Source organism: Nerophis ophidion, linkage group LG08 (genome assembly GCF_033978795.1).
Source record: "Nerophis ophidion isolate RoL-2023_Sa linkage group LG08, RoL_Noph_v1.0, whole genome shotgun sequence".
In the NCBI taxonomy this organism is placed as follows: Eukaryota; Metazoa; Chordata; class Actinopteri; order Syngnathiformes; family Syngnathidae; genus Nerophis; species Nerophis ophidion.
Genome location: NC_084618.1, coordinates 36,310,341 through 36,337,798, shown reverse-complemented (window position 1 = coordinate 36,337,798; position 27,458 = coordinate 36,310,341). Strand labels below are relative to the sequence as shown.

The 27,458-nt window shown below is 43.3% G+C and overlaps 1 pseudogene; it reads right to left on the bottom strand.

Moving 5' to 3' along the window:
- Positions 1-27,458, bottom strand: part of LOC133558432 (chloride channel protein 1-like) — a 45,928-nt pseudogene that overhangs the window by 11,455 nt on the left and 7,015 nt on the right.

Below are 27,458 nucleotides of genomic sequence, written 5' to 3'. Positions count from 1 at the left end.
AGTTTGACCCCCGTGGTCTAGACCAGAGGTTCTCAACTTTTTTTCAGTAATGTACCCTCTGTGAACATTTTTTTAATTCAGTACCCCCTATTCAGAGCAAAGCATTTTTGGTTGAAAAAAATGAATAAAGAAGTACAAACCCCGTTTCCATATGAGTTGGGAAATTGTGTTAGAAGTAAGTATATACGGAATACAATGATTTGCAAATCATTTTCAACCCATATTCAGTTGAATGCACTACGAAGATATTTGATGTTCAAACTCATAAACTTTATTTTTTTTTTGCAAATAATAATTAACTTAGAATTTCATGACTGCAACACGTGGCAAAGTTGTTGGGGAAGGGCATGTTCACCACTGTGTTACATCACTTTTTCTTTTAACAACACTCAATAAATGTTGGGGAACTGAGGAAACTAATTGTTGAAGCTTTGAAAGTGGAATTATTTCCCATTCTTGTTTTATGTAGATCTTTAGTCATTCAACAGTCCGGGGTCTACGCTGTCGTATTTTACGCTTCATAATGCGCCACACATTTTCGATGGGAGACAGGTCTGGACTGCAGGCGAGCCAGGAAAGTACCCGCACTCTTTTACTACGAAGCCACGCTGTTGTAATACGTGGCTTGGTATTGTCTTGCTGAAAAAAAACAGGGGCGCCATGATAACGTTGCTTGGATGACAACATATGTTGCTCCAAAGCCTGTATGGACCATTCAGCATTAATGGTGCCTTCACAGATGTGTAAGTTACCCATGCCTTGGGCACTAATACACCCCCATACCATCACAGATGCTGGCTTTCGAACTTTGCGCCTATAACAATCCGGATGGTTATTTTCCTCTTTGTTCCAGGGGACACCACGTCCACAGTTTCCAAATATAATTTGAAATGTTGACTCGTCAGACCACAGAACACCTTTCCATTTGCACTACTGCATCTTAGGTAAGCTCGGGCCCAACCAAGCCGGCGGCGTTTCAGGATATTGTGGATAAATGGGTTTGGCTTTGCATAGTAGAGTTTTAACTTGCACTTACAGATGTAGCGACCAACTGTAGCTACCAACGGTGGTTTTATGAAGTCTTCCTGAGCCCATGTGGTGATATCCTTTACACACTGATGTCGGTTTTTGATGCAGTACCGCCTGAGGGATCAAAGGTCCATAATATCATCGCTTACGTGCAGTGATTTCTCCAGATTCTCTGAACCTTTTGATGATTTTGCAATAGCTTGTTGAGAAATGTTTTTCTAAAACTGTTTGACAATTTGCTTACAAAGTGGTGACCCTCGCTCCATCCTTGTTTGTGAATTACTTAGCATTTCTTGGAAGCTGCTTTTATACCCAACTGTGGCACCCACCTGTTCCCAATTAGCCTGCACACCTGTGGGATGTTCCAAATAAGTGTTTGATGAGCATTCCTCAACGTTATCAGTATTTATTGCCACCTTTCCCAACTTCTTTGTCACGTGTTGCTGGCATTAAATTCTAAAGTTAATGATTATTTGCAAAAAAAAAATGTTTATCAGTTTGAACATCAAATATGTTGTCTTTGTAGCATATTCAACTGAATATGGGTTGAAAATGATTTGCAAATCATTGTATTCCGTTTATATTTACATCTAACACAATTTCCCAACTCATACGGAAACAGGGTTTGTAAAATACAGCACTATGTCATCAGTTTCTGCAGATGTATGAAATTGTTTAACAGTGCTCATTTGTAGCGGTCTTTCTTGAACTATTTGGAAAAAAGCTATAAAAATAACTAAAAACCTCTTGAAAAATAAACAAGTGATTCAATTATAATTAAATATTTCTACACATCAACTTTCAAAGTGCCCTCTTTGGGGATTGTAACAGAGATCCATCTGGATTCATTAACTTAATTCTAAACATTTCTTCACAAAAAAATAAATCTTTAACATTAATATTTATGGAACATGTCCACAAAAAATCTAGCTGTCAACACTGAATATTGCATTGTTGCATTTCTTTTCACAGTTTATGAACTTACATTCACATTTTGTTGAAGTATTATTCAATAAATATATTCAAAAATGATTTTTGATTTGTTGCTATTTTTATAATATTTAAAAAAAATCTCACGTACCCCTTGGCATGCCTTCAAGTACCCCCAGGGGTACGCGTACCCCCATTTGAGAACCACTGGTCTAGACAGAGGATAATATAACAACTGGGGAGGGTGGATTGATCCATAAATTGGTGGTATGAGTATATAATCGATGTTATAGTGATTAGATTGATATTTTTATTTTCTCAAAATCATTGTTTATTGTGCAGGGAATAAATCCCTGGACTTTGAACTTTAAAGGCAAAAATTGTTTTTTTTGCATGTGTTTAGTTATTGTGTGCTATTGACTTTGTTTAGCTCTAACAATTGTATGTAAAAAAAAAAAGATAATAAGTAACTAGTTAAAATAATGATGTTGATATTAAAAAACTGTCAATAGCACACACCTTAAATAAATATATTTTTTTACAGTTAATACATATGATCGGTATTGGTGTCCGCGGATTTCACTGATGGATGATCGGTATCAGAATTGGCATCATATAACACTGATTGGAACGCTGTTTCTGCACTTTTGCCAACCTTGTCGCCCTCCTGTTCCCCGCTGAGTGTGGGCGATGGAATATCCTTCCTCTGGTCGGGACCCTGAATACAACACAGCTGGTCACAAAGGGTTGTAATTGGGGATTAAATAACCAAAGTGATTCCCGGGCGTGGCCACCGCTGCTGCTCACTGCTCCCCTCCCCTCCCCTCTCAGGGAGTGAACAAGGGGATGGGTCAAATGCAGAAGACAAATTTCACCACACCTACTGTGTGTGTGAAAATCATTGGTACTTTAAAGGCCTACTGAAATGAGATTTTCTTATTCAAACGGGGATAGCAGGTCCATTCTATGTGTCATACTTGATCATTTCGCGATATTGCCATATTTTTGCTGAAAGGATTTAGTAAAGAACACCCACAAAAATGTTCGCAACTTTCGGTGTTAAGAGAAAAGCCCTGCTTCTACCGGAAGTCGCAGACGATGACGTCACACGTGTGGGGGCTCCTCACATATTCACATTGATTTTAATGGAAGCCTCCAACAAAAAGTGCTATTCGGACCGAGAAAACGACAATTTCCCCATTAATTTGAGCGAGGATGAAAGATTTGTGTTTGAGGATATTGATAGCAACAGACTAGAAAAAAAAAAAACATGATTGCATTGGGACAGATTCTAATGTTTTTAGACACATTTCCCAGGATAATTCTGGGAAATCCCTTATCTTTCTATTGTGTTGCTAGTGTTTTAGTGAGTTTAATAGTACCTGATAGTTGGAGGTGTTTGTCCACGGGTGTCTTGACGCGCAGTGTCTCAGGGGAGTCGACGGCAGTTATGGACGGCACAAGCTCAGCTTTTCTCCGGTAAGAAGCGACTTTTTAACCACAATTTTCTCACCGAAACCTGCCGGTTGACAAATGATCGGGATCCATGTTCGCTTGACCGCGCTGTTATCCATCGTAAAGTTTCACCTCCAGGAATTTTAAACAAGGAATAACCGTGTGTTTGTGTGGCTTAAGGCTAGAGCTTCCCAACTCCATCGTTCTACTTTGACTTCTCCAATATTAATTGAACAAATTGCAAAAGATTTAGCAACACAGAGGTCCAAAATACTGTGTAATTATGCCGTTAAAGCAGACGACTTTTAGCTGTGTGTGTGCGCAGCGCTCATACTTCCTAAAAACCTGTGACGTCTTGCGTACACGTCATCATTACACGACGTTTTCAAGACGAAACTCCCGGGAAATTTAAAATTGTAATTTAGTAAACTAAAAAGGCCGTATTGGCATGTGTTGCAATGTTAATATTTCATCATTGATATATAAACTATCAGACTGCGTGGTGGGTAGTAGTGGGTTTCAGTAGGCCTTTAACTTTAAACTAGCTCTTTGGGTACAGGACGAAACCTGCTGATCACCTGCACTAGGTGGCGTCTCTCGGGCGACAACCACCAATCGCAGAGCGCCAGCAGCTCCACGCGGTCGATGCTTCCCAGCAGGATCATAGAGTCTGTGCCCAGGGGTGATAACGCTCAGTCAGCGGACACTTCATTAGGTACCTTACCGCAGAGAGCTAATCATCGAGCAACTTTTGACCTTTGGAGGCAACCAGAGGGATGGTTTCCAGCGAGGACGAGTCGAGCAAGAGTTGGACTTCCCTGTAGGTGGACTGGTAGGAGATGGACTTCACCTCCCTCACCATGATGTCCTCCACAAAGATTTTGTACAGGCTGTGCAACACATAACACTCCTGTCCTCATGACTGATTTTCAGTCTTCTACTATATACACACCTGACGTGACGGAAGCCGAGCTCGGGCAGGTATGGCAGCTTCTTGACCTGAATGATGGAGTCGTAGAGCGAGGCTGCAGGCCCTGAGCCACCATGTTGGCCAGGATCACCGCCACCATCATGGGCAGCACGTGGGAGATCTGACCCGTCAGCTCGAAGCAGATCACAGCCGTGGACACCGTGTGGGTCACTGCCCCGCTCAAAGCCGCCGCCCCTGCCAGGGTGAAAGGGCGGGGTTACAGGAGTGAAGGAGGTGCGGTGGGCGACAGCGAGAGAGTTTCTGGGTCAGTGACTCAGGTGAGGCCGCCATGTGCTGTCGGAGACAGCTCAGGGAAAGGAGGTGTTGACAAGTGAAGGGAGAAAAAAGACCATTGAGAGGTGGAGGACACAGGAAATGGACAGCTGAGGAGGATGTGGTGGAAGGGGGGGGGAAGGGGGAAAGGGTACAGACTGACCAATGACAGCGTAACCTCCAGGGATGATGCGGTAAAGGATGCCGTCAAAGACGATGCCTTGAGGAAAGATGGCGGCCATGACCTCCCCCACCAGGCGGCCAAAGGCGGCCCCTGCGGAGAAAGAGAAAGTGATTAAGCCCCGCCCATCGGAAGTTGCGCAGTGAGCGCTCACCCAGGATGAAGACGGGCATGAAGGCTCCGGACGGGACGGGCATGGCCGTCGCCACCGCCGACATCCAAAACTGCAGTAGCAGAACATATTTATTGACAAAAAAAAGGAAATTTGTGAAGATACAGACACAGAAAATATGGAACCGTGGGAATATGTGGATATTAATGGAATCTTAGAAATACCGTATTTCCTTGAATAGCCGCCGGGGCACTAATTAACTTAAGACCTCTTCTCACTCCTGCGCTTGTTCAAGGCATGCGGTAAAAGTAAGCAGGCGCTAATAATTTAAAAACCTCTTCTCACCCCTGCTTACATGCAGTTAAAAATTGAATGTGATGAAAAAAAATAAAAAATTTAAAAATTCTTCTGCGGCCCGGTGGTTGGGGACCAATGCTCTACAACATGTCATTGGGCCCACTTTTGCACCATGCTATCTATGTGCCGGTAGGACTCATGCATTTCACTGTTTCTCATACTAGATTGCAATGCATACTTGGTCATAAACAACTTAAGCTGTACATCAAGCAAGAATGGGAAATAATTCCGCCTGATAAACTTCAAAAATTGATCTCCTCAGTTCCCAAACGTTTACTGAGTATTGTTAAAAGGAAAGGCCATGTAACACAGTGTTAAAAATGCCCGTTACAAATTTTTTTCAATTTGTTGCTGCCATTAAATTTTAAGTTACTGATTATTTGCACACAAAAAAATACGTTTCTCAGTTTGAACATGAAATATCTTGTCTTTGCAGTCCATTCAATTGAATACAAGTTGAAAAGGATTAGCCAATCATCTTATTCTGTTTTTATTTACGAATTACGCAACGTGCCAACTTCACTGGTTTTGTGTTTTGTAGTTGAGCGTCCAAAAATAGGGCAGAATAAGGATAATGATGAATGTGGCTTATAATTCATTTTCATGCTGCAGGTTACACCCCCCTGACCCACCCCCTGCCTCCATAGTAAACAGATCTCATCTAAGATGGTGAGTTGCTAAGCAACAGTGGAGACCTTAAGGCTCTTTTCACCAATCATTGTCTCACAAACTGAGGTGTCTGTGCGTGTGTGTGTGTGTGTGTGCGTGTGTGTGTGTGTGTGTGTGTGTGTGTGTGTGTGTGTGTGTGTGTGTGTGTGTGTGTGTGTGTGTGTGTGTGTGTGTGTGTGTGTGTGTGTGCGCATGTGTGTGTGTGAAGAAAAGAAGAAGAAGAATGACCACATGGTGTCACGCACCTTCATGAGGAAGAAGAGCAGCAAGACGACGAAGACGCTGACGTCGGGGTGAAGCCACGCCCTGGACAGGCCAACGCCGGCTGGTGGGGACGTGGAGATCTTAGTCCAAGTGAAGTTGTCAAATAGAGAGTTGATGCAATCCCTGGGCATCAGCTGGGAGGAGAGGGCCACGGAGAGGGGCATTGAGGATGGATTTGAACTTTGACCTTCAGCACACAAAGTATCATCATTCAGTCGACATGTGAACTTGGACGAGACGAATGAAGAGGAAGATGACCCCCATCATTAATTCACCAATCAATAGTCCATCCATCCATCCATCCATTTTCTACTGCTTGTCCCGTTCGGGGTTGCTGGCTCCACTTTGGATGGGACTCTCGCTACTATATTGGATCCACTTTGGACTTGATTCTCACGGTTACGTTAGATCCACTATGGATTGGACTTTCACAATATCATGTTAGATCTGCTCGACATCCATTACTTTCGGTTCCCCTGGGGGTGTTGGTTGCCCACATATGTGGTCCTCTCCAAAGTTTCTCATAGTCATCATGGTCGACATCCATGATGACTATGTGAGTTTTTCCTTGCCCTTATGTGAGCCCGACCGAGGATGTTGTTGTGGTTTGTGCAGCCCTTTGAGGCACTTGTGATTTAGGGCTTATATAGATACACATTGATTGATTGATTGATTAATTGATTAATTGATTGATTGATTGGTTAATTGATTGATTGATTGATTGATTGATTGATTGATTGATTGATTGATTGATTGATTGATTGATTGATTGATTGATTGATTGATTGATTGATTAAATTGTATAACAGTGCAAAATATTGCTCATTTGTAGTGGTCTTTCTTGAACTATTTGGAAAAAAATATATATAAATAACTAAAAACTTGTTGAGTAATAAGCAAGTGATTCAATCATATATAAAGATTTCTATACTATATTGGATCCACTTTGGACTTGATTCTCACGGTTACGTTAGATCCACTATGGATTGGACTTTCACAATATCATGTTAGATCCGCTCGACATTCATTGCTTTCGGTCCCCTAGGGTGGGTTGCCCACATATGTGGTCCTCTCCAAGGTTTCTCATAGTCATCATGGTCGACGTCCCACTGGGGTGAGTTTTTCCTTGCCCTTACGTGGGCCCTACCGAGGATGTTGATGTGGTTTGTGCAGCCCTTTGAGGCACTTGTGATTTAGGGCTATATAGATAAACATTGATTGATTGATTGATTGGTTGATTTATTGATTAAATTGTATAACAGTGCAAAATGTTGCTCATTTGTAGTGGTCTCTCTTGAACTATTTTGAAAAAAAGATATACAAATAACTAGAAACTTGTTGAGTAATAAACAAGTGATTCAATTATATATAAAGATTTCTATACTATGTTGGATCCACTTTGGACTTGATTCTCACGGTTACGTTAGATCCACTATGGATTGGACTTTCACAATATCATGTTAGATCCGCTCGACATTCATTGCTTTCGGTCCCCTAGGGCGGGTTGCCCACATATGTGGTCCTCTCCAAGGTTTCTCGTAGTCATCATGGTCGACGTCCCACTGGGGTGAGTTTTTCTTTGCCCTTATGTGGGCCCTACCGAGGATGTCGTTGTGGTTTGTGCAGCCCTTTGAGGCACTTGTGATTTAGGGCTATATAAATAAACAGTGATTGATTGATACACCCTGGACAAGTCGCCACCTCATCGCAGGGCCAACACAGATAGACAGACAACATTCACACTCCTAGAACCGTTACTGTTGATGCACACTTGCTGGGAATGACGAACACCTTTCTTACTTGTTTCCTTTTCTTTGCTTCACTACTTTCCATCCGCCATTTTTGAGGCTATTCCTCTTTCGTAATTAACTTTTGTAATGCACAAGTGCGTTAATACTTTTCCCTGGATTGCCTCATTGCTCCGCTTACATGTTCCTAAATTGATTAATAGCTGCGTTTTTGTGTATTTCGTGCTATATCGCAATAAAACAAATATGTCTCCACTACTCTCGTTTCTGCATGTCGGTACCCTAAAGCAGTAGTTCTCAACCCTTTTTCAGTGATATACCCACTGTGAGCATTTTTTAAATTCAAGTACCCCTTAATCAGAGCAAAGCATTTTTGGTTGTAAAAAAGAGATAAATAAGTAAAATACAGCACTATGTCATCAGTTTCTGATTTATTAAATTGTATAACAGTGCCAAATATTGCTCATTAGTAGTGGTATTTCTTGAACTTATTTGGAAAAAAAGATTAAAAAATATCTAAAAACTTGTTGAAAAATAAACAAGTGATTCAATTAGATATAAAGATTTCTACACATCATTAACTTAAAGCGCCCTTTTTGGGGATTGTAATAGAGATCCATCTGGATTCAAGAACTTAATTCTAAATATTTCTTTACAAAAAAAGAAATCTTTTGCATCAATATTTATGGAACATGTCCACAAAAAATCTGGCTGTCAACAATGAATATTGCATTGTTGCATTTCTTTTCACAGTTTGTGAACTTACATTCATATTTTGTTGAAGTATTATTCAATAAATATATTTATTAAGGATTTTTGAATTGTTGCTATTTTTAGAATATTTTTGAAAAAATCTCACGTACCCCTTGGCATACCTTCAAGTACCCTCATTTGAGAACCACTGCAATAAGGTAAACGTCCGTCACACAATCCGGCTCTAAATCGTGTCAGTGAGTTTTGCGGCGTCGTAAAGGTACAGTATGGCCTCTGACCTCTCCGGCCATGAACTGTCCGAACCCGGCGGGAAAAGTCAGCGTGGCGATCAGCAGGGTGACCCCGGCAGGAAAGACCAGACGGCTAGGAGGGAGACAGAGAGCAGGACCAGGAGTGACGCCGTCGCACACTCACGCACACACTCACTGTTTGCTGAGGAAACGTGTGGCGGTGTTTTGCCGTCTCATCAGCTGCACCACCTGTCTGTTGAGGTAGACGAAGAACGCTCCCAGGAACCCGCAGGTGATGCTGCACAAACGAGGTCACAGACGGGGCAGGGTTAATGGCGGCGCCAGATGCGACTGATACTGCTGGCACTTCTCTCACCCAATGACGGCAAAAGCAGGAAGCTCCTGGAGGTCAAAGGGGAAATCCAGTCTGAAGTTTGTCCTGAAGAGAGCAGTGATGGTGCCTGGAAGGCAAAAAGTGCGAGAGAACCTGAAGACAACCATCTTTAAAAAACTTTTGAGGAAGACTGCAGATGATGGTCGAAACATGCCAAGGTTAACATTGCATGGAATACACTTCACAAACTTGCACAAATATAGGAAACACTGTTTTGTTTTTGCCGAGTTTATTTCAAGCACTCAGTCATTTTAACTTGTTACCAACATTTTACATTTCGGATAAGTTTATGCTTTTAAAGTTGTTTGGTCAGAAATAACATGTTTTTAAGTCATAAGCTCTTGCTTCAAGCAAGAAAGAAACAGTAATAACCGGCTGCAAATCCGATTGTAGCTAGTGGCCTAGTAGTTAAAGTGTCCGCCCTGAGAACGGTAGGTTGTGAGTTCAAATCCCGGCCGAGTCATACCAAAGACTATAAAAATGGGACCCGTTACCGCCCTGCTTGGCACTCAGCATTAAGGGTTGAAATTGGGGGTTAAATCACCATAAATGATTCTGCTGCTGCGCACTGCTCCCCTCACCTCCCAGGGGATGATCAAGGGTGATGGGTCAAATAATTTCGCCACATCTAGTATGTGTGGGACAATCATTGGTACTTTAACTTTACCTTTTTTAAGATAGGCTCAAGCACCCCCGCGACCTCGAAAGGGATAAGCAGTAGAAAATGGATGGATGGATGTAACGCTAACTTCACCCGTTGAGGAGCGGTATAATGCAATGAGCTGCCCTGCTGTGCACATCTAGTTAAGCTGCTTCTACACAAAGGCCATGTCTACACTAAGTCGTTTAACCCCTTAAAGGCCTACTGAAACCCACTACTACCCACCACACAGTCTGATAGTTTATATATCAATGATGAAATATTAAAATCCACTCCACTCGGATTTTATGGATATTTTTTTTCTTTTTTTTTTTACTGTTAAGAGTGGATCGTGAGATCTACAGGCGGATCGGTGCGGCGTCCTCAGTAATGCGGACGTTGTACCGATCCGTTGTGGTGAAGAAGGAGCTGAGCCGGAAGGCAAAGCTCTCAAATTACCGGTCGATCTACGTTCCCATCCTCACTTATGGTCATGAGCTTTGGGTCATGACCGAAAGGATAAGATCACGGGTACAAGCGGCCGAAATGAGTTTCCTCCGCCGTGTGGCGGGGCTCTCCCTTAGAGATAGGGTGAGAAGCTCTGCCATCCGGGAGGAGCTCAAAGTAAAGCCGCTGCTCCTTCACATCGAGAGGAGCCAGATGAGGTGGTTCGGGCATCTGGTCAGGATGCCACCCGAACGCCTCCCTAGGGAGGTGTTTAGGGCCCGTCCAACCGGTAGGAGGCCACGGGGAAGACCCAGGACACGTTGGGAAGACTGTGTCTATCGGCTGGCCTGGGAACGCCTCGGGATCCCCCGGGAAGAGCTAGACGAAGTGGCTGGGGAAAGGGAAGTCTGGGTTTCCCTGCTTAGGCTGTCGCCCCCGCAACCCGACCTCGGATAAGCGGAAGAAGATGGATGGATGGATGGATGGATGGAAATATTAAAATTGCAACACATGCCAATACAGCCTTTTTAGTTTACTAAATTGCAATTTTAATTTTCCCGGGAGTTTTTTCTTGAAAACGTCACATGATTATGACGTGTACGCTTGACGTCAGGGGCTGTTATGAAATATGAGCGCTGCGCACACACACAGCTAAAAGTCGTCTGCTTTAACCGCATAATTACACAGTATTTTGGAGATCTGTGTTGCTGAATCCTTCGCAAACTTGAGAAGTCAAAGTAGAAAGATGGAGCTGGGAAATTTTAGCCTTTAGCCACACAAACACACAGTGATTCCTTGTTCAAAATTCACGGAGGTGAAACTTTACTATGGATCACAGCGAACATGGATCCCAACCAAATGTCATTCAAATGTGGTAAAAAGTCTCTTCTTACCGGAGATCAGCTGAGCTTGTGCCACCCATAAAGCTGCCGTCGACTTCCCTGAGACACTGCGCGTCAAGACACCCGTGGACACACACCTCCGACTATCAGGTACTGTTAAACTCACTAAAACACTAGCAACACAATAGAAAGATAAGGGATTTCCCATAATTATCCTAGTAAATGTGTCTAAAAACATCCCAATGCAATCGCGTTTTTTTTTAACTTTTTTTTTTTTTTTGTAGTCTGTCGCTATCAATATCCTCAAACACGAATCTTTCATCCTCGCTCAAATTAATGGGGAAATTGTCGTTTCTCGGTCCGAGTAGTTGTTTTTGTTGGAGGCTCCCATTAAAAACAACGTGAAGATGTGAGGAGCCATCAACATGTGACGTCATCGTCTGCGACTTCCGGTAAAGGCAGGGCTTTTCTCTTAGCACCAAAAGTTGCGAACTTTATGCTGGATGTTTTCTACTAAATCCTTTCAGCAAAAATATGGCAATATCGCGAAATGATCAAGTATGACACATATAATGGACCTGCTATCCCCGTTTGAATAACAAAATCTCTTTTCAGTAGGCCTTTAAATGAATAATTATTTAGTCTAAGCCCCGTTTCAGCCACACTAAACTATTGTTTAAGGTCCCCCTCCTCGGAATATTTTTTGCATGGGTAAGTGCGCCGTGTATTTCTTGAATCTCCGGCTCGTAGCTTTTGATGGACTCATTGATCGTTTACAAACTTAATTTCTTAGAGGAAGTGACTCCAGAAAGACCGCGCACCACACAGGAAGTGATACCAGAAAGAACGCGCCACAGCCAGCTTCATAATAAAGCGGTTTGGTAACTCGGAGCTAACCACTGGAAATATGGAGGTGAGTCATCCAGACATGTTGTGTTTCTCCTTCTTCTACATAGATAGATAGATAGATAGTACTTTATTTATTCCGTCAGGATAGTTCCTTCAGGAAAATTACAATTTTCAGCACAATCCCATTCAAGATCAGACAAACATTACATTACATCTGTACATTACATGTACAGATACTTGTGGAAATCACACATGACGCTTACATAGGTCTGGTGATAATGTTCCCCTTTAAGAGAAAGCGATTGCAGCTATTTGCGATACAACACTTCTCAGGCGGCAAGAAAACTTTCCAATGTCAGCTGTGATTCTACTTTGTCCATTTGTCGAAGGAGAGTCAACGAGAATTCCTCCCAAAACAAAACCTGGGTTTCTTGAATTATTTTAATGATAACTTTCATGGAGCTGGTGAGTCAACGACTGACCTGTCAATGAGAATTGTAATTGGGAGGATAGCGGGAGGTGTTGCTGTGCTCTGGCACAAAAAGCATGATGCAGTTATTAGTGTTATTAGGCTCGAAGTTGATTGGTGTATTGCTGTTCAGTATGAGTCCAACAATAGGGAATTTATTGTTCTTAATGTGTACACTCCGTATGAATGGAAAGATAATGAGGATGACTACATGTTTAAACTTGCTTTTATTAATTATTTTTATACAGGATAATCACTGCACGTGTATTTATGTGGTCGGTTACTGGAATGCTGACATTTCCGATGTTAGCTCTTTATTTGCAAGACACCTTATACAGTTTTGTGATGAAAATGCACTAACCTTATCTAGTCAATGGTTGTTGCCCGCTGATAGCTATTCCTATATTAGTGCAGCCTGGCAGAGGTGGGTAGATTACCCAGAAACTGTACTCAAGTAAGAGTACTGTTACTTTAGAGATGTATTACTCAAGTAAAAGTAAGGAGTAGTCACCCAAATATTTACTTGAGTAAAAGTAAAAAGTATGTTGTGAAAAAACTACTCGAGTACTGAGTAACTGATGAATAACCGGTTCGTTTAATGATGATGGCAACAAGTAATGCACAAAAAATAGAAATAGCAATGAACAAATTCAGAGCCAGGAATATCTCTTAAGCATCTAAAACAATAATGTATATTAAATAATATTATTTCGGTTTTACATTAAATTGAAAAAAAAATTGAAAATTGATTTTACCTTTGCAACCTCATTATACTATTGGCTAAGTTTTATATTCATAAATGTAAGTTTGTCAATACCCGACCGTGTTTTTGTGCCTTTAAAAAATATTTAGAACTCTACATTAAACCACTCTCTACCTCTAACAACCAAAAAGCTGTGAAAACGATGATGCTGTGTTCCAAATTTAAGTTATCTACTGAGATTGAGTGAGCCTATGGCTTTGCATTTTGTTTATTTTGTATATATATATATTTTGCATTCTATTTTAGTTACCATTATTTTCAACTGTTTGTAAATGTTGAAATTTATAAAAAAAAAGGTTTATTTAAAAAAAAAGTGTGCAGTTAATCATGTGGCCGCTTGGCTCTGTTTGATTGGTGAAACGGAGTCAAACGTCACCAGTGACTCCATTTGATTGGTGAAACAGAGTCAAACGTCACCAGTGACTGCATTTGATTGGTGAAACGCAGGCATGTGATAGATCCTACTTTGAAGGTATGTCTGACAAAACAAAACAAACAGCGTGCATTAACAGATCGATAAAAATCAGTAGCGAGCTGAATGTAGATAAATGGAGCGGAGTAATAGTGTTTCTTCTCTATAAATATATTCAAGTAAAAGTAAAAGTATGTTGCATTAAAATTTACTCAAGTAGATGTAAAGGAGTATACGTAACGCGTTACTACCCACCTCTGAAGCCTGGCATACAACATCATGGCTTGACCACGGTGTCAGTACGGCTAACGCACACGCCACTATACGTTTTATGGAGATTGTGTTTGAGGTCTCTATGAGCGACAATATTCCATTTATATTAGATATTAAGTTGGACAGTCTCCCTGAGTTGACCCAGGAGGTTAATAGCCTAAGCTCCAAACTAGATTGGTCTAAACTCACAGATGAGGAAGTGCTGTTTTACTATTATTATTATCATTATTATAATAATAATGGTAACCGCAGGATTAGGTCTCTGCTTTTTGCAGATGATGTGGTCCTGATGGCTTCATCTGACCGGGATCTTCAGCTCTCGCTGGATCGGTTCGCAGCCGAGTGTGAAGCGACCGGAATGAGAATCAGCACCTCCAAGTCCGAGTTCATGGTTCTCGCCCGGAAAAGGGTGGCGTGCCATCTCCGGGTTGGGGAGGAGACCCTGCCCCAAGTGAAGGAGTTCAAGTACCTAGGAGTCTTGTTCACGAGTGAGGGAAGAGTGGATCGTGAGATCGACAGGCGGATCGGTGCGGCTTCTTCAGTAATGCGGACGTTGTACCGATCCGTTGTGGTGAAGAAGGAGCTGAGCCGGAAGGCAAAGCTCTCAATTTACCGGTCGATCTACGTTCCCATCCTCACCTATGGTCATGAGCTTTGGGTCATGACCGAAAGGATAAGATCACGGGTACAATCGGCCGAAATGAGTTTCCTCCGCCGTGTGGCGGGGCTCTCCCTTAGAGATAGGGTGAGAAGCTCTGCCATCCGGGAGGAGCTCAAAGTAAAGCCGCTGCTCCTTCACATCGAGAGGAGCCAGATGAGGTGGTTCGGGCATCTGGTCAGGATGCCACCCGAACGCCTCCCTAGGGAGGTGTTTAGGGCACGTCCAACCGGTAGGAGGCCACGGGGAAGACCCAGGACACGTTGGGAAGACTATGTCTCCCGGCTGGCCTGGGAGCGCCTCGGGATCCCCCGGGAAGAGCTAGACGAAGTGGCTGGGGAGAGGGAAGTCTGGGTTTCCCTGCTTAGGCTGTTTCCCCCGCGACCCGACCTCGGATAAGCGGAAGATGATGGATGGATGGAATTATTATTAGTAATTTTATTATTATCATTATTATTATTATCATTATTATATGGACAACACCTCCCACCGACTACACTCGGACCTTGCAGAGAGAATGAGCACGTTCAGTGGATGGCTCAGACTCCCAAAATGTAACACGGAACAACACAGGAGATCCTTCATACCCACAGCCATCAGACTGTATAATGCATATGTTCCTTGACTGCACTTAAATGTAGAATATATGTAGCATATATTTATATTATTCATATATTATATATATAATGTATTATATATAATATATTATTTCCATCCATCCATTTTCTACCGCTTATTCCCTTTTATTTATTATTATCATTGTTTATTGTGAGCGAACTGTGGTGCTGAATTTCCCCCAGGGATCAATAAAGTACTTTCTATTCTATTGTTTTACAGGAGAACTGATGCTCTTTTAAATAATATGTCTCTTCCACTTGATGCAATTTTTTGTACTAATCTTAACTGTAATGATATTAATCATAGGAAATCCCTTTGTGCTATGTATCAATTAATCAATCAATCAATCAATGTTTACTTATATAGCCCTAAATCACTAGTGTCTCAAAGGGCTGCACAAACCACAACACAAACCACTACGACATCCTCAGTAGGCCCACATAAGGGCAAGGAAAACTCACACCCAGTGAGACGTCGGTGACAATGATGACACAGTGGGACGTCGGTGACAATGAGGACTATGAGAACCTTGTAGAGGACGAAAGCAATGGATGTCGATATGACTATACTGTCAAAATCCTGTGTGAAGCTAGCAGTTCTTATGTTACATGCACCAACAGGAAATCCAGTGGGAAGCCAGGCTGGTACAAACATGTTCGAGTGCATTACACTGCGGCTGAGGAAGCTTTCAGTGAATGGGTTCTGGCTGGAAGACCTAGACTAGGTCCGGTACTAAATCGTAAGAAGCTAACACATTCGAGGTACAAATCTGCCATTTGATTTGTCATTCGAAATGAGCACGCTATGAGAGCTGACTCATTAGCTGAGAAACCCCTTAATCGCAATATCATTGGATTCTGGAAAGAAGTGAAAACTTTGAACTGAAGCGGGATGCCGCTGCCATGCACAATTGAGGGTGTAGCAGGAGCTGATAACATAGCTGAGAAATGGAGGCAGCACTATTCTGCACTTTTTAATTGTGTTAAAAGTGAGCCCTTTGATATAGGCAGCATCCACAACTGTGAGGCTGTTGGAGTCACTGTAAGTGAGGAGCTGCAAGCAATATCCCAGCTAGCTGATTATAAAGCCAGTGGACCTGATAATATAACTGCAGAACACCTGAAATGTGTGAGCCCCAGAGTAGCAGTCCTGCTTTCCATCTGTCTCACGGGCTGCTGCCTGACTCCATGATGGCTGTCACTCTGGTGCCGGTCATCAAGGACAAGACAGGTAAGGTGGGAAGCATGAAAATTAACAGGCTTATTGCACTTGCAAGCGTACTTTCTTAAGTTATAGAGATAATTTTATTAGACCGTTTAACCGTTTTTCTTACCACTGCTGACAATCAGTTTGGTTTTAAAACCAAGCATGGTACTGACCTTTGTATCCATGCATTGAAAGAAGTGATTGATATGCATAAAGGTAAGAACTCCTCAGTTTTAGTTGGCTACATTGACGCGTCGAATGCCTTTGATAGCGTCAACCATCAGAAACTGTTTTTGAAACTAAAAGAGAGGGGCGTGCCTGATAGTATCATCAGAATTCTGTCATATTGGTATGCTAATCAGAGCATGCAGATCAGATGGGGTGATAAATGCTCAGCAACATTTAAGGTTGGGAACGGGGTACGCCAGGGGGGAATTCTCTCCCCTGCCCTCTTCAATCTGTATATGAAGGACCTATCTGTCCAGCTCAATACCTGTAGAACAGGATGTGTACTCGGTAATACTGTGGTTAATCATCTGATGTATGCGGATGATTGCCATCCTGTCTCCTAGCATTGCTGGCTTTCAACAGCTGCTGAATATATGTACAGATTATGGTTTAAAATATGATGAGAAATATAATGCAAAAAAGAGTGTCATCATGATATGTAGAACAAGAGAAGACAAGGATCTCTCTTTTCCTTCATTCTATCTGTCAGGACAGGTGCTGAGTGTGTGTCATAAAAGTAAGTATCTGGGGCACATCATTACTGATCTATTGGGTGATGATGATGACCTATACCAGTGGTCGGCAACCTGTACCACTCAAAGAGCCATTTCGACCCGTTTCACAAAATAAAGAAAATAATGGGAGCCACAAGACTCTTGAAATGTATAATGAAATAACACTGTATACAGAGGTTTTTTTTTTGCTTTGTGCTATGAATAAACCAGGGGTCTCAGACATGCGGCCCGCAATTAAATATGAAGATTTTATGTTAATGCGGCCAGTGAGTTTTTTATGAATGTCCCTTATTAGCATCAGGCATACAATTCCTCCCGATTGGTCCGGGAGACTTGCGGGTTACAGAGTGACTATTCCCTCGGACGTCTGCTAAGTAACACCCAATCAACAAAAATAAGGGCGCGCTACGATGGCACTGTCTTTAGTGCCCTCCACGAATTGTACAAACAGCTTACCAGTCAGGTCACGTGTTGTATGTGGCGTCTACAGACGCACATATGCGATTGCAAGGCATTCTTGTTCAACAGCCATACAGGTCATACTGAGGGTGCCAGTTTAAACAACTTTAACACTGTTACAAATATGCGCCTCCCTAGGGAGGTGTTTAGGGCACGTCCAACCGGTAGGAGGCCACGGGGAAGACCCAGGACACGTTGGGAAGACTATGTCTCCCGGCTGGCCTGGGAACGCCTCGGGATCCCCCGGGAAGAGCTAGACGAAGTGGCTGGGGAGAGGGAAGTCTGGGTTTCCCTGCTTAGGCTGTTGCCCCCGCGACCCGACCTCGGATAAGCGGAAGATGATGGATGGATGGATGGACAAATATGCGCCACACTGTTAACCCACACCAAACAAGGATGACAAACACATTTTGGGAAAACATCCGCACTGTAACACAACATAAACACAACATAACAATTACCCAGAATCCCATGCAACCCTAACTCTTCCAGGCTAAATTATACACTCCGCTACCACCAACACCCCCGCACCTCCTGCGTCGGATGAGATGGGTGGGGTTGGGGGGTTGGGGTTTGGTGCTAGCGGGGTGTATAATGTCCATTAAAGATTAATTTATGATGGCTCAGGTGTGATTCACTACAATAGGGCCACACAGCACACTGAATTCCAGTTAATTAAAATACCAAAACACTGGATATTGTTCAGATAAGTTACATTTAAGAACTTGCACACAAAGCTACACTGGAGGTGACTATGACGTGCGCATTTTACGCGCATGCGTATTAGGTCGCGTTGTGCCGGCTGACAGAGGGGGGTGGGGTCTTAAACACCATTGTGTGTGTGTGGACAAAGATAAGGTTAGGCGGGATTTACCCTGGACAACCTTAGCTGGTTAGTGTAGAAGGGGCCTAAGCCGGGATATACAGAGTATATCCCAACTAACCTTATCCACACACACACACACACACACACACACACACGCACACGCACACGCACGCGCGCACACGCACGCACACACACACACACACACACAATGCCATCGTTTAAGACCCCCTCAACCCTACCTGCACTGGCGCAATGCGAACTAGTACGTGTGTGTGGAAAATGTCAGTCGCACATTTATATTACGTCATATTACCTATGACCTGGAAGTGTGTCCTTACCCTGTGTTTCAATGTAGCCTATTGCCACATTTCTCTTAACAGTAAACCTTGCTTGCCTCACTATCAGCAGCTGTTAGACTGGCCCTGTTGTAGTAAATCATACCTAAGCCATCATACATGAATCATATCTTTAATAGACGTGTGTGAAAGTAAACAATGGGATAAAGAACATTTTACAACAATAATCGAGGGATGTAGATATCTGATCAGGAAACTCCTCACTCTTTTGCCTTCACCTTCATTGTCCCTTCTTGCAATCCTGTCTGTGCTTGTAGGGTTAAATTGACGGTCGTACTTAACGGCCACAACTACTTTATGGCATCACATTAATAATGGAGTACAAAACTAGACGTTGAGTAATCGCTCAACATACATCACGGACAAAAACTGATTTGCCGGTTCAAATGCATTCACTGTTTTCCGTAGTCTTGCCTCGTCCACGGCAGCCCGCATTCTCGTTGGCACCCCTTCAACAAATGGACAAAGTTTTTCGCTAAGTAGAATCACAGCTGACATGGACATTAGGTTAAAGTTATAATTACTTAAGTTAAAATACCAATGATTGTCACACTTCATTTCACCACACTAGGTGTGGTGAAATATGTCCTCTGCATTTGACCCATCCCCTTGGTTACCCCCCTGGGAGGTGAGGGGAGCAGTGGGCAGCAGCGGTGCCACGCCCGGGAATCATTTTTGGTGATTCAACCCCCAATTCCAACTCTTGATGCTGAGTGCCAAGCAGGGAGGTAATGGGTCCCATTTTTATAGTCTTTGGTACGACTCGCCAGGGGTTTGAACTCTCGACCTACCGATCTCAGGGCGGAGACTCTAACCACTAGGCCACAAAAATGCTCTTGCCGGTTCTCTGGCACAACACACATTGACAAACACATCCCACCAGGCTGGCGTTCTTCCAGGGCTTATCCAAAGCCGTCGCTCAAAATTGCCATGTTGCAGTCTGACATGTGTTGTATCCGATATAGCTGCAATCGCGCGTTTCCTTCTCCTGAGGTATTAATGTGGGATTTCCACAAGCACCTGTACATGTAGAAGAAGGAGAAACACGGGCATGTCTGGATGACTCGCCTCCATCTTCCCATTGGTTACCTCTGAGTTACGAAACTGCTTGTTATGAAGCTGGCTGTGGGTCGTTCTTTCTTACGTCACTTCCTGTGTGGAGCGCGGTCTTTCTGATGTCACTTCCTCTCCGAACTCAGTTTGTAAACAATCAATGAGTCCGCACAAAGCTAAGAGCTGGAGATTCAAGAAATACACGGCACACTTACCCGTGTAAAAAATTATCCAAGGAGGGGAATCTTAAACAATGTTTAATTGGGCTGACACAGGGCTTAGGCTCAATAATTATTTGTTTAAGGAGTTATCAGGCTTAATGTAGACTGGCCCGAGAAAAAAGTGAACTTATTTTTCCACTCTACTGGTACTTTAAGCGCCTGGAATGAAAAAGTTTAATATTACATAGAGGCAGTCAGTGCTTGACTGCTTGTTTCCCACAGGACACAACGTCGAGCGCAACAAAGGTATCCAAAGCTTGCTGTTGAAGAACAGACTGGAGAGGCAGCTGATGGTGACCTTCAATCGCTCGACTGTCGAGAGCCTGCTGACGTACTGCATAACAGTGTGGTACGCCAGCTGCACTGAAGCAGACAAAAAGGCGATTCAGGGGGTCATAAAGTCTGCACAAAAAAATATTCGGCTACTCCCTCCCCTCCCTGAAGGATTTACAAAACTCCCGCTGCCTCAACAGAGCAAAAAGGATCACCAAGAACAGCACACACCCTGGCTTCCACCTGTTCGACATGCTACCATCGGGTAGTCGCTACAGGTGCATCAGAACCAGAACAAACAGGCTCAGAAACAGCTTCTTTCCCAGAGCTGTCACCATCTTGAACTCTAACTTATAATAAATAATTCACCCCGATACAATATCCTACCCTAATACCCTACTGTGCAACATTACCCTTCGAGTGCAATACATCCGACACTGATTGTTATTTATTACTCCAGTACTCTTGTCTTGTTCTGTATATTGTACAGCATTTTGTATCGTATTTTGTATATTGTACAGGATTGCTTGTTATTTTTAATGGATAGTAGTCTGTTTATTTCAATTCTTAGTTTTATGTTTATTACATCTTGTGTAATTTATTTTTATCCCATATTTGTTCCCACAACCGCACCTGATGTTGGAGTCCTTAATCTCGTTATATGCAAATATAATGACAATAAAGTCCACTCTATTCATTCTATTCTACTCAAAAACGGTACTGTTTGAGTTGAACCAGGATTACCAGCAAACTTTGGTTGGAGTCTATAAAATTACTGAATTCAGTACCCATCATAATCAAAACACAAGATAAAGTCGCTAGATATGTGGGTAATTGCTGTTTTTTTAAAAGGAGAATTTGGAGGGATCCAAAAACCTGCTGGTTACTGATTCGTCCTGCTCTGTTTTCTTATTCTCTGGCAGAACAGGTGCGTATTTGTAAAGGGGCACACGGTTCTTAACTTAATGTATTGGACATGATTTTTGTAACAGTCAAGTTTGTTTATGATAACTACATGTTTGTTTTGGATGTTGAACAATTCTGGACACAACTAAATCTGCATTAGAAACTACTGTAGATGTTGACTGACCAGAATCTTTGTTGAAGACAGATAAAACTCTGAATATGAAGGCACTGAATGTGGCGGCAAAATATCCCCTCCAATAGTTTCTGACGGCAAAGTAGGTGGATGTGACCTCGATGCTGAAGAGCACACCTGCCAGTGGAAAAACAAAAGAAGCGTTAGTTTATAGCAACGAGACAAAAATGGACACAAGCAATGGTCCAGGAGACGGAGAAAGAGGACACCTCCAAGCGGCGTTCCGAAACAGCAGCCCACTCCTACAGCGCAGCCCACTGTCAAGATGTCGGCGTAACAGTTCGGGTTCTATTGATGCGAAAGGAGGAGTAGGTGAAGAGCACGAGGAGGTGCATGAGAGGAGGAGAAGGAGCTCACCTGGTAGATGTCAGAAAAGAAGGACATGAACCTGCAGAGCACGGCGGCACAGATACTGGCGATGTGCACAAACGGACCCTCTTTGCCAACCGGCATGCCGCTGCCCAGCGTGGCCGTCAGACCAATCACCTTAGCCATGAAGGCCCTTAGGGTCAGATACTCCTTCAGGACCACACCTCTCAAGATGGTCTTCAGCTCTGGGATGCCTGAACCTGAAGGCGAGCTTTCAATAACGGCTAAGCTCTTCCAGAAGATCCATTCAGGCTAGTGAAATGAAGAGGTACGCACCGACAGCTTGAGGAGCGATTAGCTGACAGAAGACGGAGGAGAAGAGGATGAGGACCATCGGGTAGGATACCCAGGCCACAAACTGCATGGGAACGTTGTCGCTCAGCTGGTTGTGGATCCACTTGTAGACTGAGGGAGCAAACAGGAACAACTACAGAGCACAGAGTCAAGTTGATAGCACGTTTAGCTTCAGCTAGCTGTTTGTGTGGTCTTACCTTGCAGACTCTTGGCGCTGGTGTAGTCCATGGTCCAGCTCACTAGTGCCATGGTGGTGCCGAGAAGGATCAAGAAGATCCAGTCTTCTCCAACCCGGTTCACCAGGAATTTCTGCACATTCACGACGCAATCTAGCGACATCACGAGAGAGAAACCGACATTTAAGTGGCAAAGTCTCCGTGGATGCTTTCTTCTTAAGGCTTACCTCTACACTTGGAGTAGGTGCGTCTGTTCTTTACTGAGGAACGTAGTTTAGACTCGGAACTGGGACCCTCGGCAGCGTCCGCCAGCACGCCGGACTGCTGCCGCTTCTTCTGCCAATTCTGCTGGAAGCTGCGTCGGTGGCCCTGGAAGCCATTTTGACTCCCGCTGCTATACCCCTCCAGATGGGCCCTAGGGTGGTGGCCATGCTTTTTGATATGTTGCTCCGTCAGCAGCCGCCTGAACTCCCGCTCGTCGGGACCTCTTTGTTGCTCCTGGTACTCGCCATAGAGCTGACAAGCAGCAAAGCAAGACAACGACTCAGTCCACAAACTGGCAGAGACCGGCTGCTTTTAAAGTAGACATGACCACGTGACCACTCTACATTTATCAGCACTTGACATCTGGGGAAGACATACAACTCCAACATTGAGATGTCTGGCCATATTTTGTGGTAAGTGCAAGGAAATGTAACTTAAGACAGAAGTGTATTTGCTGATTGTCCCATGTTTCCATCCATCCATTTTCTATCGCTTATTCCCTTTTTGGGTTCTCGGAGGGCGCTGGTGCCTATCTCAGCTACAATCGAGCGTAAGGCGACGTACACCCTGGACAAGTTGCCACCTCATCACAGGGCCAACACAGACAGACGGACAACATTCACACTCACATTCACACACTAGGGCCAATTTAGCGTTGCCAATCAACCTATCCCCAGGTGCATGTCTTTGGAAGTGGGAGGAAGCCGGAGTACCCGGAGGGAACCCACACAGTCACGAGGAGGACATGCAAACTCCACACTAAAAGTTCCCGAGTCCGGGATTGAACCCAGGACTACTCAGGATCTTCGTATTGTGAGGCAGACGCACTAACCTCTCTTCCACCGTGCTGCCCTTTCCTAATTTTACACCTTACAAATAAACAAACAGTGCAGAACTTTATGGTAGGCTTATTGCAACGGAGAAAGACACAATGCATATAGTAGGAAGGGGATTCATATGGCCCAATTTATCGCAGTTTACCTGAGACATAAATCGTGACATATTGAGGAATCACTATCCACTTTCGCTGCTAGGTGGCATTAGAGTGTTGAATATTTTAAAATGTGTTTTGTGGCAATTCCAACTTTCAATGCTGCGCCAGTTGCTATGTAAAGTAGCGCTTTCCATCATTTTCAGCAGAATGCATTACAAAATGATTAACCTCCCTCTTCCTCTCACGGAAAATCCACCCAGCAATGGAGCCATATGATTTCCTTCCCTGCTGTACGTAGATGATCGATCTCAAAGATGCTTACAAACTGGATGTGTAACTTTTGTTAAAAGAAAGCTGCGCTTTTTTCGTAATTTCACCCATTAGCCACAATCCGTATTTGACACAAGAGCACATATATTTTCCTTGTTTGTGCATTCAAAATGGTCCAAAACTGCTACTCAGAGGCGGCTAACAATAATGGGTATTCTGCCTATAAGGCACTCTAAAAACATCCCAAATGGTTGTGTATAGAGTTCATGCTGCAAGTATATAAGCGATGTAGTAAGATGCACATTCATAATAACATCTCATATTTATAGTATTATGTATTTGTGTTTACAGTATTCCCCTTGAGCTGGTAAATTCCGAATAATCCTCACTCCTCAAATTTTGTTGGATGTTGTTAGATCTTATACTGTATTCCATTAGTTGAGACCCATCTAGTATGAAGTTGTTACGGTTTGGCTTTGGTACCACAGCTCTCTACAATACATGATTTACAACCTAGCATGAACTTTTCTTGACTCAAAGGAGCAGCTCAAGCGTTGTTTTCTTTATTTTACAAATCCTGTTTCCATATGAGTTGGGAAATTGTGTTAGATGGAAAATATAAACGGAATACAATGATTTGCAAATCCTTTTTACCCCATATTCAATTGAATGCAGTACAAAGACAAGATATTTGATGTTCAAACTCATAGACTTTATTTTTTTTCGGCCAATAATAACTAACTCACAATGTCATGGCTGCAACACGTGCCAAAGTAGTTGGGTAAGGGCATGTTCACCACTGTGTTTTTACGAAGTCACGCTGTTGTAACACATGCTGAATGTGGCTTGGCATTGTCTTGCTGAAATAAGCAGGCACTTAGATGGCAGCATATGTTGTTCCAAAACCTGTACGTACCTTTCAGCATTAATGGTGCCTTCACAGATGTGTAAGTTACCCATGCCTTGGGCACTAATGCACCCCCGTACCATCACAGATGCTGGCTTTTGAACTTTGCGTCAATAACAGTCTGGATGGTTCGCTTCCCCTTTGGTCCTTATGACACAATGTCGAATATTTCCAAAAACAATTTCGGATGTGGACTCAATTGCTCTTTGAGAAACGTTGTTCCTAAACTGTATGACTATTTGCTCCCGCAGTTTTGGACAAAGGGGTGTACTTCGCCCCATCCTTTCTTGTGAAAGACTGAGCATTTTTTGGGAAGCTGTATTTATACCCAATCATGGCACCCACCTGTTCCCAATTAGCCTGCACACATGTGGGATGTTCCAAAGAAGTGTTTGATGAGCATTCCTCAACATTATTTTTTTCTATCAACATTTTTCTCTCTGGCACTCGCCGAGGGTGAACGCTCCCCTTTCCTCTCCCTTATCTCTCCTGCTTGCTTCTTTGTTTTGTCTTGTCCTAACTTTCTTGTTGCCTCTTTTTGCACTGCATTCCAAATCTAAACATTGGAACTATTTAACTGGCCTCAATTGACAAGATCTTGGGTTTGGGGGAACCTGCTGTCGTGACGAAGCGGTTGTTGCTGGACACACGACGGACTCTTGGGAGAAGAAGGAGGGCCGCTTGCCTGGCGACCCTTTTCTGTGGAGGACGTGAAGATATCCACCTATTCGGAATTATGACAACAGTACATCTGCTGATTGGAGTAAGCGTTGCTCTGGTTTGTCGACAAATTGGAAGTTGCTGGCAGTCTTCAAAGTACCCCAAAGCTGCCACAAATGATTGGAGGATGCGGGAAGAACTGTGGATTACATCAGACTGTCTACCCCGCAGTTTTTGAGGACCAGCCATAGACAATTTAGAGTGAAAAGCAAATTTTATTTTCACTCACATACAAAATCCTTCTAACTGGGATTGTTTCCCTGGCTTCGAGACTCTCCCGAAGGACAGCGCAGCGACACAACAAACTCCCTTCTTGTCTCTCATGGACACACACCTGTTGTTGTTGACTTTGGACGAGACGGACAATACATCAAGCCCGCGGAACAGAGACACACTACGGGCTTATACACACACACACACACACAGACACATCCACAAACAAATATACGACACCCCCCCCCCCCCCCCCCCCCCCCCCCCAACCCAGCGCCCTTGACGCAAATCCCGTAGGGGTGATGAATGGATGGTCAGCGCCTGAGAGCTGCGGCCTCCCACCATGACCTTGAACTACCTTCCCGCTGTTGCTAGATATCTCGAGATGTATGTTGTAATATGTGTATGTGCTTTGCTATGGAGGTTTTTTCCCACTCCGAACTGGGCCCCCTTAGGAGCCCAGTCTGGATTGTATTTTTTTACTCATCCATCCCCAGCGTTGACCTTTTTCCCATCTTTTACGGGGCGCCTTATGGCGACCCATCAGCGTTCTTGTTCTGTAACCCTGTACACTGTTTGTTTGTCTAATCTTGAACAGCTTTGTGCTGAAAACAAAGTTTTGTTGTACTTGTTGCAATGACAATAAAGACCTATCATATCCTATCCTATTATCAGTATTTATTGCCACCTTTATCGACTTCTTTGTCACGTGTTGTTGGCATCAAATTCTAAAGTTAATGATTATTTGCATCAAATATGTTGTCTTTGTAGCATATTCAACTGAATATGGGTTACAAATTATTTGCAAATCATTGTATTCCGTTTATATTTACATCTAACACAATTTCCCAACTCATATGGAAACGGGGTTTGTATTTCGTGGTGGGTTGCAACCAATGTTATTAGCAGTTTAAGCCAGCTAGTAACTGACTACTTGCTAGGAGTTGGAAGCGCGGTGTGAACAAGTCAAGTTAACAATGTCGCTTTAGCTTGGCTGATATTCATGTCACAGCATGGAAATGGATCGACCTCAAGATGCAGCAGACAAGAGACAGATAGTGAGTAAAAATAATATTCTTTAATATAACCAAAGAAAGCGCACTTACGAGGGAAAAAAAATCTAAATTCTTTGTGGTCGCTGAGCGGGGACGGGAGTCACTGCGAGGTCACCACAAGGTTGGATTGTGCTGTCACGATGTGGAAGCAGCTTCAGCAAAGTGACCGCATAAGGATTGTTAGGGAGAATTCCCCTACAAAGCCCAGTTTTTCCTTATGTCATATCATTGTATGGATAAAAAAACTATTTACCTCTTGAAAGACTAAAGAGCTGTCGAAGACCCCAGTGAAACAATTGTAGACACAAGAATGGAATGGACTGTAATGGCTGGCGTGGCTCGTTTGGTACAGTGACTATGCCAGCAACTTGAGAGTTAGCGGTTCGATCCCCGCTTCCGCCATCCTAGTTACTGCCGTTGTGTCCTTGGGCAAGACAACCTTTACCCACCTGCTCCCAGTATCCACCCACACTGGTTTAAATGTAACTTAGATAATGGGTTTCACTATGTAAAGCGCCTTGAATCACTAGAGAAAAGCGCTTTATAAATATAATTAATTCACTTCACACACAATCCGTTCGAATATCAGTGACATCCCATTCGTGCAATAACTTGTAATGAAATGTAAGAAGCACAAGATAACAGTCGATCGTCCTCGCTATAGAGCTCCAAGGGAGGAATTTAAAGGCCTACTGAAACCCTCTACTACCGACCACGCAGTCT